The sequence below is a fragment of the Pristiophorus japonicus genome, unplaced genomic scaffold, assembly GCF_044704955.1.
Source record: "Pristiophorus japonicus isolate sPriJap1 unplaced genomic scaffold, sPriJap1.hap1 HAP1_SCAFFOLD_327, whole genome shotgun sequence".
NCBI lineage: Eukaryota > Metazoa > Chordata > Chondrichthyes > Pristiophoridae > Pristiophorus > Pristiophorus japonicus.
Genome location: NW_027253073.1, coordinates 255959 through 271166, shown reverse-complemented (window position 1 = coordinate 271166; position 15208 = coordinate 255959). Strand labels below are relative to the sequence as shown.

Here is a 15208-nt window from a genome sequence, read left to right as displayed (position 1 = left end):
CATCAGTCATTGAAGGTTGGCATGCAGGTACAGCAGGCGGTTAAAAAAGCAAATGGCATGTTGGCCTTCATAGCGAGACATTTGAGTACAGGGGCAGGGAGGTGTTGCTACAGTTGTACAGGGCTTTGGTGAGGCCGCACCTGGTGTATTGTACACAGTTTCGGTCTCCTAACTTGAGGAAAGATATTCTTGCTATTCAGGGAGTGCAGCGAAGATTCACCAGACTGATTCCCGGGATGGCGGGACTGACCTATCAAGAAAGACTGGATCAACTGGGCTTGTATTCACTGGAGTTCAGAAGAATGAGAGGGGACCTCATAGAAACGTTTAAAATTCTGACGGGTTTAGATAGGTTAGATGCAGGAAGAATGTTCCCAATGTTGGGGAAGTCCAGAACCAGGGGTCACATTCTAACGATAAGGGGTAAGCCATTTAGGACCGAGATGAGGAGAAACTTCTTCACCCAGAGAATAGTGAACCTGTGGAATTCTCTACCACAGAAAGTAGTTGAGGCCAATTCACTTAATATATTCAAAAGGGAGTTAGATGAAGTCCTTACCACTCGGGGGATCAAGGGGTATGGCGTGAAAGCAGGAAGGGGGTACTGAAATTTCATGTTCTGCCATGAACTCATTGAATGGCGGTGCAGTCTAGAAGGGCTGAATGGCCTGTTCCTGCACCTATTTTCTATGTTTCTATAATCTTTCCCTTTGAAACGGATTTTCTCATAAACCCGGGTCATCCTGTATAGTTTTAGAAGGAGTATGATTTCAGCTGCAATGACCGAATTGTTAAACTGCTGTGCTCCAATTTACATTGGGTTTGCCTGCGCCGGTGCGCACCCAGATCGCAGTGCATCTGTTCATTCACTCGAAATATGCTCATCTTTTCCTCAATCCAGTCCTTGATATTGCAGTTGCATCGAATCTGCGCCCAATATACACAATAGCACAGTGGATGGCATTGGCAGAGGCCGCGTGGCCTAATGGATAAGGCGTCTGACTTGGATTATAACTGCGAGGTTATCAGAAGATTGCAGGTTTGAGTTCTGCCGCGGTCAACTAGGCTTGCTGCGTCTCTTCCAGTCACTCACCTCAAGTCAATGAAGGCTGTTTGCTGAACGAATCTCTCACGACACGTTTTCGTCATTGTCGATCTGCATGTACGGGCAGAGCAAGCTGTGAAGTGGACTTTCTTGCACGTTATTTTTGTTTGCATACAAAAAGCAGGAGATTGCATCGCTGACGATGTGTTAAAGAAGAGACGAGGTGGCCGAGAGCTTAAGGCGATGGACTTATAATGGGCTCTGCACACATGGGTTCGAATCCCATTCTCATCGTCGTTGTTTGACAGCTTTGACCTTCCTGGTCGTTTTGTCAATCACATTTAACCTCATCGCCAAATTCCCCTTTTACTTAAAAGGATACTGTACTTTGCTCATGTCATGTCTCAAATTAATAATCTATTCGTCAAAAGGATAACATTTGCAGGACTATGGAGAGGGTGACGAATTAGATAGTTCTCTGAGGGACAGCACAAGCACGATGGGCCGAATATCTTTTCTCACTACCGTCAGAATCTGAGAGCTGCACTCCTTACTGTCGGCGGCTCGTTGGTCAAGTGTTATGGTTTTTGCTTTAGGATGATCACATTTGATATGTGAGTGGTTCGCGGACGAGCCCCACCATTTGTTACTCAAAGTTCCATTTCTCACAGCCAGTCGACATGTGAGAAAACAGACATATTTCACATTAAAACGTGTGATTTTGCGCCGATGTTCCCACAGCGTCCAAATCCCAGAGCAAAGATTTAATCCCCTTCCCACTGAATACTGCGGACAGGCATGGTCACCTTGGTAACGGAATGGTCATTCTGTCATCACTTTCTAAACAATAGCACACAAGGCAATGGGTCATCAATAAATGGTAACTGAATTAAACACTCTGCAATTACATTGTAAATAATAGGAAATAAAATGCTGGATAATAGCTGGTGCAAAAAGTAGCTTATCTCTCGCAAAGATTAAGAATGATGTGTTTTGTTTACACACACACACACACGCACATAGCAACGACTCTGTGCATTTTTTTCAGTTGTTCTACTTAACCTGATGCAATTTATTTCTTAGGAATTTAGGAACCTGCGGGAAGCCATTCGGCGGTGTTTGCTGTGTCAGTATCTCAAGAGGTTGCGCGCGGTTGCTCTTCCCACTGCCCGGGGGAATGGGGCACTATTTAAAGGGACAGGGACTCTCATTTCTCTTCCTATTTATACTTGAAGGATCAGTCCAGTTTATCTCAGCGTGTTGGTGGACTTCACGAACAGAGCTCCGATTAACATTCGCTCCCTTCTGTATTGTCCTGTCATTGTAAAGCTGTCTATTTCAGTGACTTGAGCCTTTCTAAAATGGAACATTGTTTTTATAATCCATTTGACTTGCTTGTTTAATTGGGAAAAAATTCAGAATTGTGCAGTGTGACGAAGGTTTTGTTTAAAGGTGGAGTAAAATTTGTTTCAAAATATTCTATCCAACCCTCCCTCAACCCCCCAAATTTTTGAACAATCTGCAATACTAACTGGGAAGTTCCCAAGTTCGGTTCTTGGTCTGGGCTGTTAGTTGATCGCAGCCAAGGCAGCAGTTCAGGGGTTATAATTGTCCTCAGTACCACTGGGCTAAGTATGAGTAAAAATTAGCCACTGCCCTTGCTCTTGATACTGATCCAGTGACATCAATTTGGAGGATTGTGGATGTCATTTGGAGGTAGTATTGGATTCGGCTTTGATGCCTGCTGACACTCTCTGAGTCGACTGATGGTGAAGCACCAGAGCTTAACAAATTTCTGTGGAATTGCACCCAGCCAGATTTAGCACTTCCTGGAGAAAGTAACTCACAGTTGAATTTCGACCGTAAGGATGGAGGGAGACTGTCTAAAATAAGGCTTTTGCATCTTGCAGGGACAGAGGCAACAGAATGTCCTATAGAATCTAGATATGTCTATTCTGAATTTATATCCTGTACTTAAAGTAACAACTTTTGTAACCTACATTTGCAGGGTATTAGAATGGGAGGATCTGCAGCTTGGTAACTCAAACCAAACATCACGTCAAGATTTGAGAGATTCACCAGATTCATCAGGATCACCTTATCATCAGCCTTTGGAAAAACACCAATCACAGCGGTGAGAAACAGGACACATGTTCTGTGTGTGGATAGAACTTCAACCATTCATCAACCTCTGAGACTCGTGTGCCCAGCTGACTAAACACTGTAAATGTGGGGACTGTGGGAATGGATGCAGATGTGCGTTCGGTGGAAACACATCAGGGAGAGGCCATTTACCAGCTGAGTGTGGAAAGAGATTCAGTCTCTCATCTCACCAACTGACATTCGAGGACTTAGATAACAGACTTTCTCCTGTGAATATCGAGCGGTGTTATTGTGCCATGATGTTTTTACTTGTTCATCTAGTTGACTGTAAACCTTTGCCAATTAGTTGATGTGTTCAGTTTACTTGTAGATATTTAAAAAAAATAAATTTCCTGAGTGGATTCAAATTTAAATTGAAACCAGCTTTTCACGTGTGATACTCCACTCACACATTGAAGGTGAGAGAGATGCTGTGGACACACGAAAATTCCAGTATCTGTAAGTGATTAACAGACTGGATTTTGTGTTTAATGATCCAGGGCGTGTTAGCTACGGCTACCCTGGACATCAATGCACTCTGGACGGTATGGGGAACTGGGACTTGTCCTGAGAGTAACCAAAAGTCTGAGAACTGATACAATCTAGAGTTAGAAAGCAGTAAAGGCGCAAAATGAAGCAGTCGATAACAAGACATCAATTTGTTTCCTCTTATCATGGAGACATCAAGTATCGACACACTGTGTTATTTTAATTATCAAAAAATAAACTCCAGCCCAGATTTATGGGTGATTAACATCAGCAGAAACAAATCCCAACTGACAGAATGAACACGATTCAGTCAGCATGTGATTAACAGCAGTAATGACAGTAGATCCCAACCCCTGCAGTGACTTGCGAACTCGCAATACAAATGACTGTGTAAATCCCTTCCCACACTTCCCCAGTGCGAACTCGCTGGAGTTTCAGCAGATCAGATGACTGAGTGAAACCTTGGCTATACACAGAGCAGGTGAATGGTCTCTCCCCAGTGTGACTGTGATGATGGATTTCTAGATCAGACGGGAAACTGAATCCCTCCCTACAGTCTCCACATTTCCATGATTTCTCCATGGAGCAGGTGTCCTTGTGTCTCTCTCCAGGTTGGACGATCAGTTGAAGTTTCGTCCACACACAGAACACATGTAGTTTCTCCCCGCTGTGAATGGTACGATGCTTTTCAGGCTGTGTAACTGGTTGAAGCTCTTTCCACAGTCAGTACACTGGAATATTCTCACGCGGAAAGGTTATGTGTGTCTCACTGATGTTTGAAATATTTTTCCACAGACAGAACTGAAATATTTTTCTCCTTCCACATTCAAAGGCAGATGGTATTTATCATTTCCAGTTTACATGGTTGGGTAAGTACGCAAAGTGAGAATAAAATAAATGAGCTGCTGATTTTCTCTGCTGATCACTAGGCATTTTGTGCTGGCCCAATAGGGTGAACCCGGGCTGGCCCAATAGTGGGAGCCCGGGCTGACTTAAGGAGATGAGACTGTGTTGGCCCATTAGGGTGAGCCTGGGCTGGCCCAATAGGGTTAGCTTGGGCTGGTCTGACACAATAGGGTGAGGCGTGCTGGTCCAGGTTCACCAGACAACGATCAGAACAACAAGGCTCCCTTTCAGGGGCCACTGAGCTGTACATAAACATGTGACCAATCAAACTGACAGACATCCTGAAGCCCCGCCCACCCTTTGTCCCTGCACAAAGGACCGTGCATGCGCCATGAGACCGCCCTGACCAATATGGCGGGGCTGAGCACGCTCCCACCACCTGGGGAAACAGATTTACTCGTTGGGGTTCGAAGGATGAGGGGTGATCTTATAGAAACATTTAAAATAAGGAAAGGGATGGACAAGATAGAGGCAGAGAGGTTGTTTCCACTGGTCGGGGAGACTAGCACTAGGGGGCACAGCCTCAAAATACGGGGGAGCCAATTAAAAATCGAGTTGAGAACGTGTTTCTTCTGCCAAAGGGTTGTGAATCTGTGTAATTCTTTGCCCAAGGAAGCAGTTGATGCTAGCTGATTGAATGTATTCAAGTCACAGATAGATAGATTTTTAACCAATAAGGAAATTAAGGGTTACAGGGAGCGGGCGGGTAAGTGGAGCTGAATCCAAGACCAGATCAGCCATGATCGTGTTGAATGGCGGAGCAGGCTCGAGGGGCTAGATGGCCTACTCTTGTTCCTAATTCTTATGTTCTTATGTTCTTATTAGTTACTGCCAAGAAAGGCACCAAGAAAACGGTCACTAAAGCACCACCGAAGAGCGGCAAGAAGCGCAGAAAGTCGAGGAACGAGAGTTACCCCATTTACATCTACAAAGTGATGAAGCAGGTTCACCCCGACACTGGCATATCCTCCAAGGCCATGGACATCATGAACTCGGTTGTGAACGATATTTTGGAGCGTATCGCTGGTGAGGCTTCCTGCCTGGCCCATTACAACAAGCGCCGCACCATCAGCTCCCGGGAGATCCAGACCGCCGTGCACCTGCTGCTGCCTGGGGAACTGGCCAATCACGCCGTGTCGTAAGGGACAAAAGCGGTGCGCAAGTACACCAGCTCCAAGTCAAACTGCACGCTGTCCTAAGAGAACAAACCCAAACACAACGGCTCTTTTAAGAGCCACCCACAACCTCTCTGAAAGAGCTGCACAAACCCATCAACCTTTAAACTTAACTCACTAATTATTTCCTGAACAATTGTGTGAGAACCTTTGGAGTTCCAGCTGTAGATTTAGTTTTGAATTCTCAGATAAGCAGCTTCACTCTCAGACCTGTTCATTTACACCGCCTGCCGAATTAAAAGCATGTTTAGTGGCTGAGAATCAGATTTCAATCACACATTCTCTCTCGCAAGTACTTGTTAAATTTATTTTTCAATTCCTGTTGTGTCAGTCCGTTTATTAACCCGACACTCCCCGCAGTTTAACAATCCAGAAAGGGAGTTCTTATATCGATTATAACTGGGGCAGTTTGAACACTCTGCCTAATATGTCCTTACTGTACAGTATAAATGCACACGAGACCCATACTTGAGAGAAGGTCACTTTGTGGTCAGTAACATTTATTAGCCAGCACTGAAGTGATGATAATGGGTGGAGCTTCCCCTTTTATACCTGAAAGTCCAGGTTAGGAGTGTCTCCCACAAGTGCACCTCCTTATGGTCAATGTTCTCACGGTGCACAACTTAGGTCAGTTTATACATGGGTTACAATGACAGTTGAATATATGATATCACCTCTCCCAAAGTCTTCTGGGGATCATTGGTTAAGTCTCTCTGGTGGTTTACGCAGCATTGCAGAGCGCCTGAGTTGGGGCTCCAGTTATTGGGCGTTGGCCTGAGTGTCTGCTGTTTGTGGTACCTCAGGCCTGTCCGGACTGCCCACAGTGACTGGGCTCTCCTCCGCTTGATTCCGATATTCAGTCACCTTTGGAGGAATGAACTCGATATTGTGTTCTTCCTCTGCTTCTTCTATGGGGTTGTTGAACCCTCTTTTTGTTTAATCCACGTGTTTGCGGCAGATTTGTCCATTGGTAAGTTTAACTATCAGAATCCTATTACCCTCTTTGGCAATCACAGTGTCTGCGAGTTATTTAAGCCCTGCAGTGTAGTTGAGGACAAAGACAGAGTCATTGACATCAATACATCGCGCCCTCGCATTCCCGTCATGGTAGTCACATTGTGACTGGCGCCTGCTCTCAACAATTTCTTTCATGGTTGGGTGTATAATGGATAACCTGGTTTTGAGTGTCCTTTTCATTGGCAGCTCTGCGGGTGGAACCCCTGTGAGCGAGTGTGGTCGGGATCTATTGGACAACAGGAGGCGTGATAAGCGGTTTTGTAGGTAATCCCCTTGGATTCTGAGCATCCCTTGTTTGATTATCTGCACTGCTCGTTCCACCTGACCATTTGAGGCCGGCTTGAATGGTGCCGTTCTGACATGGTTGATACCATTTCCTGCCATGAAGTCCTGGAATTCAATGTTTGTAAAGCACGGGCCATTGTCGCTGACCAAGGCGTCCGGTCGACCATGGGCAGAGAACATTGCATGTTGACTTTCTACCTTGGCGGAGGATGTGCTTGAATTGAGAATGTCACACTCGATTAATTTGAAGTATGCGTCTACTGCAACCAAAAACATTTTTTCTCATGAAAGGACCTGCGTAGTCCACATGGATACATGCCCATGGTTTGGCGGGCCAGGACAAGGGGCTAAGGGGGGACTTCCCTGGCCACATTGCCCAGCTAGGCACACGTGTTGCACCTGTGAACACAACATTCCAGGTCTGCATCTATCCCTGGCCAAAAAACGTGTGACCTGGCAATTGCCTTCATCATGACAACGCCCGGGTGCTCATTGTGGAGTTCTCTGTTGAACATCTCTCTGCCCATCTGGAGTATGACTACATGGTTTCCTCATCGTAGGCAATCGGCCTGAATCGAGGGTTCCTCCTTGCGTCTGTGAAATGTTTTGAATTCCTCAGGGAATGCCCCGTACGTGGCTGCCCATTCCCCATTAGCACACATTTCTTCACTAAGGCAGTAGTGGGTCTCTATGTGTCCAGATTTTGACCTGACGGGCTGTCACAGGTGAGCCTTCGGTTTTGAAAACATCAACAGCCATGACCATCTGAGCTGCATGCTCGGTTGGCCGCTCGGTGGTGGCTAGTGGGAGCCTGCTGAGTGCATCGGTGCAGTTTTCAGTGCCCGGTTAGTGCTGAATTGTGTAGTCATAGGCGGCTAACGTGAGTGGCCCGTCTGTATGGGGGCCAATGCATTTGCATTTATGGCCTTGTTGTTGGCCAAAAGGGACGGTTGGGGTTTGTGATCTGTCTCCAGCTCACACTTCCTGCCAAACAGGTACTGGTGCACTTTTTTTTTTACAGCATATATCCATGCAAGCGCTTACTTTTCTACCATCCCATAGCCCCGTTCTGCCTGGGACAGACATCTGGAGGCATAAGCTACCGGGTGAAACATACCATTGCCATTCACATGCTGCAACACACACCTGACCCCATAGGACGACGCATCTCATGTTAAATCATGTTTCTTACATGGGTCATATAGCGTTAACATATTGTTGGAGCATAACAAATGTTGCGTTCAATCAGAAGCCCTTTCCTGGCTGTCCCCCCCAGACCCATTCACGACCATTGTGCAGGAACACATGTCGCGGCACTAACAGCGTGCTCAATTTGGGAAGAAAGTGATCAAAATAATTCAGGAGCCCCTGGAATGAATGCAACTCCGTCGTGTTACGGGGTCTGTGTGCTCTCTGGATTGCTTCCGTTTTGGACACCGTAGGTCTGATCCCGTCTGCTGCTACCCTCATCCGCAGGAATTCTACCTCTGGAGCTATGAAGATGTACTTCACTTTTTTCTGTCACAGACCTACCCGGCCATCGCAATCGGGGTAAGATTAACGCCTCGCAGGCCAGAAATGATTTATGGTACATTACAGCAGGCTTTTATAACAGCAAACCTGTTGCACTGTCTGTCGGCAGTGACAAGATTATAACCGACAATGTCTGAGGGTCATTTCTGATTAGGAAACTAACCGCTTAATGCAGAGATTTAATGTTAATTTAGATCTGGGACAATTGTGATAGATAGAGCATTAACCTGCCCTTACATTGATACTGTGGGTGGCTCGGAAAAGAGCCTTTGGTTTATTAGATTAAATCCTGTCCGCTTTACTTGCTCTTGGACACACTGGTGGTTTTCTTGGGCAGCAACACAGCCTGTATATCAGGCAGCATCCCGCCCTGAGCGATGGTCACCTTTCCCAGCAGCTTGTTGAGCTCCTAGTCGTTGCGGATGGCCAGCTGCAGGTGTCTGGGGATGGTGCGGGTCTGCTTGTTGTCGCGGGCCGGTTGGCCGACCAGCTCCAGGATTTCAGCCGGTCAGATACTCGAGCACAGCAGCCATGTAGACCGGGGTTCCGGCACCCACACGCTCAGCGTTGTTCCCCTTCCAGAGGAGCCTGTTAACACGGCCCACATGGAACTGCAGTCCGGCCCGGGAGGAGCGAGACTTGGCCTTGGCCCGAGCTTTACCGCCGGTTTTTCATCTTCTGGACAGTTCCACAATCTACACGTTCATGGAAAGATTGAGAAACTCATCCCACATCTGCCTTATACCTTCTGGAGGAATGCAGGGAGAGAACTTGTGATTGGTCACTCTGTCGTGAATTTCATTGGCCCTTTGCGATGACCAATCGCAGCCTGTTTAGCCCACCAAAGAAACCTGGGCGGAAATGACTGTTCTCAACAGTCAGTGTTCGAAGGATTTAGAAATTCAAAAATCCCGCCAATAATTGTTAAAATTGCGGATTATGTTAGTAACTTCCCCATTAGCCACATATTTCCAAACATTTTTTGTTTCCCTTTGTCTTAATCCACATTTCACTTGTAAATTCCAGGCTGTTACAATCAGGATTAAATTTGGGTTCAGTTTCAAACTATATGTAATGGGAGGGAATCACTCCCCACTTATTCTGTAACGGGACACAATCCACTCAATCTTTGTAAAAGTTGGATTACATAGATTATCGATCGATCCCCCGCACAGGCAGCAGTGAGACCAGAACTGGGAAACCTTCTGTGACAAGGGAAGAGGGACAGAGTGTTCAAACTGCCCCGGTTCTGGTCTCTGTAAGAACTCCCATTCTGGGTTGTTGCACTCGGACTCGAAGGTTAATAAACGGTTTGAATCCTAAGTAGAATTGTATTTTTAATTGAAAAGGGCGTGAGAGAGAACGAGGTGGCTAAAGTCTGAGTATCGCCCTAAAACAAATTTCTAATTCTTTGGCAGCCGCTGTAAATAAACGGGTCTGAGAGCAAAGGAAAAGGGCGACCAGGGACCGTGTTTGTAGTTTAGGGCGGGAAAAGGAAGAACCGGACAGTAAAATCAATAATCTGAGAATTTAAAACTAAATCTACAGCTGGAACTGCAAAGGTCCCCACCCACTTGTTCAGGAAATAATTACAGTAAATTGAGTCTAAAGGGAGATGGGTTTGTGCAACTCTTTCAGAGAGTTTGTGGGTGGCTCTTAAAAGAGCAGTTGTGTTTGGGTTTGATCTCTCAGGACAGCGCATAGTTTTACTTGGAGCTGGTGTACTTGGTCACAACCTTTGTCCCTTCCGACACGGCGTGCTTGGCCAGCTCCCCGGGCAGCAGCAGGCGCACGGTGGTCTGGATCTCCCAGGAGCTGATGGTGCGGCGCTTGTTGTAATGGACCAGGCGGGAAGCCTCACTCGCGCTGCTCTCCAAAATATCCTTCACAACCGAGTTCATGATGCCCATGGCCTTGGAGGAGATGCCGGTGTCGGGGTGAACTTTGTAGATGTAGATGGAGTAACTCTCCTTCCTCCACCTTCTGCTCTCGTTGCCGCCCTTCGGTGATGTTTTCTTGATTACTTTCTTGGTGGTAACTGTTTTCTGGGCGGGGAATGGGCTCAGCGCCCGCCATCTTGGTCAGGGCGGGTCTCACGGCGCATGTGCGGTCCTTTGTGCAGGACAACGTGTGGGCGGGGCTTCAGGGTGTATGTCAGTTTGATTGATCACATGTTTGTGCCCAGGTCAGTGGCCCCAGAAAGAGAGCCTTGCTATCTGATTGTTGTCTGGTGACCCTGGGCCTGGGCTCATCCTATTGATCCAACCCTGGCTCACCTTATTGGGCCATCCCATGCTCACCCTATTGGGCCAGCACAGGCTCACTCTATTGGGTCATCCAAAGCTCACCCTATTCATCATCATCATAGGCAGTCGCTCGAAATCGAGGATGTCTTGATCCAACTCTAAAAGTGAGTTCTCAGGTGACTGAACAGTCCAATACGGGAATTAAAGTCTCTGTCCCAGTTGGGATAGACGGAGCTTGAAGGAAAGGGTGTGTGGGACTGGTTTGCTGCAAGCTTCTTCCACTGCCTGTGCTAGATTTCGGTATGCTCTCTGCGATGAGACTCGAGGTGCTCAATGCCCTCCCAGATGCACTTCCTCCACTTAGGGTGGTCTTTTGCCAGGAACTCCCAGATGCCGGTGGGGATGTTGCACTTTATCAGACAGGCTTTGAGCGTGTCGTTGAAACGCTTCCTCTGCCCACCTTAGGATCGCATGCCATGTCGGAGTTCCGACTAGAGCATTTGCTTTGGGAATCTTGTGTCAGGCTCGTGAACAATGCGGCCCGCCCAGCGCAGCTGGTCGAGTGTGGTCAGTGCTTCAATGCTGGGGATGTTGGCCTGGTCAAGGACGCTAACGTTGGTGCCGGTAAGGGGATTTGCAGGATCTTGTGAAGACATCGTTGATGGTATTTCTCCAGCAATTTGAGTTCAAAGCTTTCAGCATGCACATGGTCTGCAGGGCTGTGTAATTCGCCCCCTCAGTATGGCTCAGAGGTGTGGACGCTATACAGCAGACATCGCACCCTATTGGGCCAGCACTGATACACCCTATTGGGGCAACCGGGCCTCACCCTCTCGGGCCAGCCCAGGCTCACCCCATTGAGCCAGCACAGGCTCACCCTATTGGCTAGCCCGGCCTCACCCTATCGAGCCAATCCAGGTTCGCACTATCGGGCCAGCACAGATTCACACTAGCGGGCCAGCACAATCTCACAATATTGAGCCAGCACAGGATCATCTTGTCGGGTCATCACAATCTCACAATAATTGGCCAGCACAGGATCATCCTGTCGGGCAGCACAGGTTCACACTATCGGCCAGCACAGGCTCACACTATCGGGCAGCACAGGCTCACACTATTGGGCCAGCACAGGCTCACACTATCGGGTTAGCACAGTCTCACATTATTGGGCAGCACAGGTTCACACTATCGGACCAGCACAGGCTCACACTATCGGGCAGCACAAAAGACCCAGTGGCCAGCATGAAAATCAGCATCTCATTGATTTTATTCTCACTTTGCACACAGCTGCTGCAGGTCTGAACCCAACCATGTAAGGTGGAAATGATCAACATCCTCGGCCTTTGAATGTGGAAGCAGGAATGTTTGTCTCTTCTCTCTGAGGGAAAATATTTCCAACATCTGGGAAAGCACCACGACACACAAACATCCGCGTGAGATTGTTCCAGTGCTCTAGAAAGAGCTTCGACCAGTTATACAGCCTGAAAACACTTCGCACCATTCACAGCAGAGAGAAGCTACACGTGTTGTGTGTGTGGACGAATCTTCAACTGAGCGTCCAACCTGGAGAGACACAAGGACACCCACACCATGGAGAAACCGTGGGAATGTGGAGACTGTGGGGAGAGATTCAGCTCCCCGTCTGATCCAGAAATTCATTGTCACAGTCACAACGGGAAGAGGCCATTCACCTGCTCCGTGTGTGGGTAGGGGTTCACTCCATCATCTGTTGAAACTCCAGCGAGTTCACACTGGGGAAGTGTGGGAAGAGATTCATTCAGTCATCTGAATTGCGAGTTCTCAAGTGACTTCAGGGGTTGGGTTCAACTGTTATTACTGCTGTTAATCACATTCTGACTGAATCATGTTCGTTCTGTCAGTTGGGATTTGTTTCTGCTGATGTTAATCATTCTGAAAACTGGGCTGGAGTTTAATATTTTGATATTTCAAATTACACAATGTGTCAACATTTGATATCTCTATGACAAGAGGCGACTATTGATGTCCTGTTACCGACTGCTCCATTTGGGGCCTTTTTTCCTTTCTAACTCTCGATTGTTTCAGTTCTCACGCCTTTGGTTACTCTCAGACACAAGTCCCAGTTCCCCACACCTTCCAGAGTGCCTCTCTTTGCCTTGATGTCCAGGTTAGGGATAGCTAACACGCCCTGGATCATTAACACAAAATCCAGTCTGTTATTCACTTTCAGTGACAGGACTTAGCATGTGCCTACAGCAGTTGTTGAGATAAGCGACTGCATCTCTTTCCACACTCAGCTGGTAAACGGCCTCTCCCTGATGTGTTTTCACCTGACGTACATCTGCATCCATTCCCACTGTCCCCACATTCACAGTGTTGAATCAGCTGGGCACACGAGTCTCACAGGCTAGAAAATTGGTTGAAGGTGCATCCATACACAAAACATATGTCCTGTTTCTCCTCGCTGTGATTGGTGTTTTCCCAAAGGCTGATGATAAAGTGATCCTGATGAAACTGATGATTCCCTCAAATCATGACGTGATGGTTGGTTTGAGTTTCCAAGCTGCAGATCCTCCCCTTCTAATACCCTGCAAATGGAGGTTACAAAAGTTGTTACTTTAAGTACAGGATAGACATTTCCACTGTGATAGGCATCAGAGCCGAGTTCAATCCTGCCCTCAAGTGACATCCACACAATTCCCAGTTGATGTCACTGGATCGGTATCAATAGCAAGGGCACTGAATAATTCTTACTTATATTTAGCCCAGTGGTAGTGAGGACAATTAGAACCCCTGAACTGCTGCCTTGACTGAGAACAACTAACAGCCCAGATCAAGGACCGAACTTCGGCCGGTCGCAGTCGGTATTGCAGAGCGTTCTAAAATTTGTGGAGTTGGGGGAGGGTTAGAAAGAATATTTTCAAAGAAAATTAAATTCTCCTTTAAACAAAACCTTCGTCACAATGCACAATTCTGAAATCCTTTCAAATTAGAAAAGCAAATCAAATGGATCATCAAAAACAACTGAGACATTATAGAAAGGCTCAAGTCACTGAAAATAAACAGCTCTACAATCACTGCACGATACAGAAGGGAGCGACTGTTAATGAGAGCTCGGCATGTGAAATCCTCCGACATTCCGAGATAAACTGGACTGTTCTTTTAAGTATAACTAGGCAGAGAAAAGGGAGTCCATGTCCCATTAAATATCTGCTCCATTCCCCCAGGCAGCAGGAGGAGCAATAGCGTGCGGTATCTTTATATTCTGACACAGCAAGACCTAATAAAACATATTGCATCAGCTTAAGTACAACAACTGAAAAGTGTGCACACAAAGTCTTTGCTACACATATATGTGTAAGTGTGTGTGTGTGTGCAAACTAAACACATAATTTTTATTGTTTGCTCGTGAATTCCACAGAGATAAGCTATTATTTTCGCCAGTTATTTTTCAGCATTTATTTCCTATTATTTACAATGTAATTGCAGAGTGTTTAATCCCTTTACCATTTATTGATGACCCATTGTCCTGTGTGCCCTTGTTTAGAAAGTGATGTCACAATGACCATTCCGTTACCGAGGTGACCGTCTGTGTGCAGTATTCAGTGGGAAAGCGGATTAAATCTCACCGAGGGTAATGAGCAGCCTCCCATCAGGCTCTGCACTTTATTGTCCAGTGATCACCTCACCATCACACAGACGCTCCTCAGATTTAACTCCAGTGTGGATGAATTGTTTCAGTGCTGTTGAAAATAAAATTGTAGGGGTGAAAGAGGAGTTGGGGGACGGGTTTGGAGAGAAGGGTGAAAGAGAAGTTTGGGTGAGGGTTTGAAAGAAATGGGGCGATAGAGGAGTTGGGGTGAGGGGTTTGGAGAGTAGGGGCGAAAGAGTAGTTGGTGAGGAGGTGTTGGAGAGTAGAGGTGAATGAGGTGTATCAGTGAGGAGTATTTACTGCCCATTAATTGCCTTTGTTGAACTATGATCGGGTTTATTTTTCCTTTAAAATGTTTTGTATTGTGTGTTCCACCGAAGTTAGACATGGGGCTGCAGTTCCTTGCAGGCACGGGGCTGTTTCTGGTGAATTAATGTGGGTAGTGTTAATTGGGAATAGATTTTAGTGGGATCATTCTGTGTTGAATGCGTTGCTGGGCTGCGGGGTTGTCCATCGTCCCAATGACGAGGTGCGGTTGACAACAAATCCAGGATTCCCTTACATAGTGACAGCAAATCCAGGGACCACTTACATTGTGACACCAAATCTGACATGTCCTTACTATACCGTATAAATGCACACGAGGCCCATACGTGAGAGAAGGTCACTCTGTGACCAGTTACCTTTATTACCAAGACCTCAAGTGATGAAGGTGGGTGGTGCTTCCCCTTTTATACTT

The 15208-nt window shown here is 46.7% G+C and overlaps 1 non-coding gene across 1 annotated transcript; it reads left to right on the top strand.

Moving 5' to 3' along the window:
- Positions 1-971: 971 nt before the first annotated feature.
- Positions 972-1060, top strand: trnap-ugg (transfer RNA proline (anticodon UGG)). The gene is given in 2 exon segments: positions 972-1008; positions 1025-1060. It is a non-coding gene; the product is annotated as a tRNA-Pro (tRNA).
- Positions 1061-15208: the final 14148 nt, after the last annotated feature.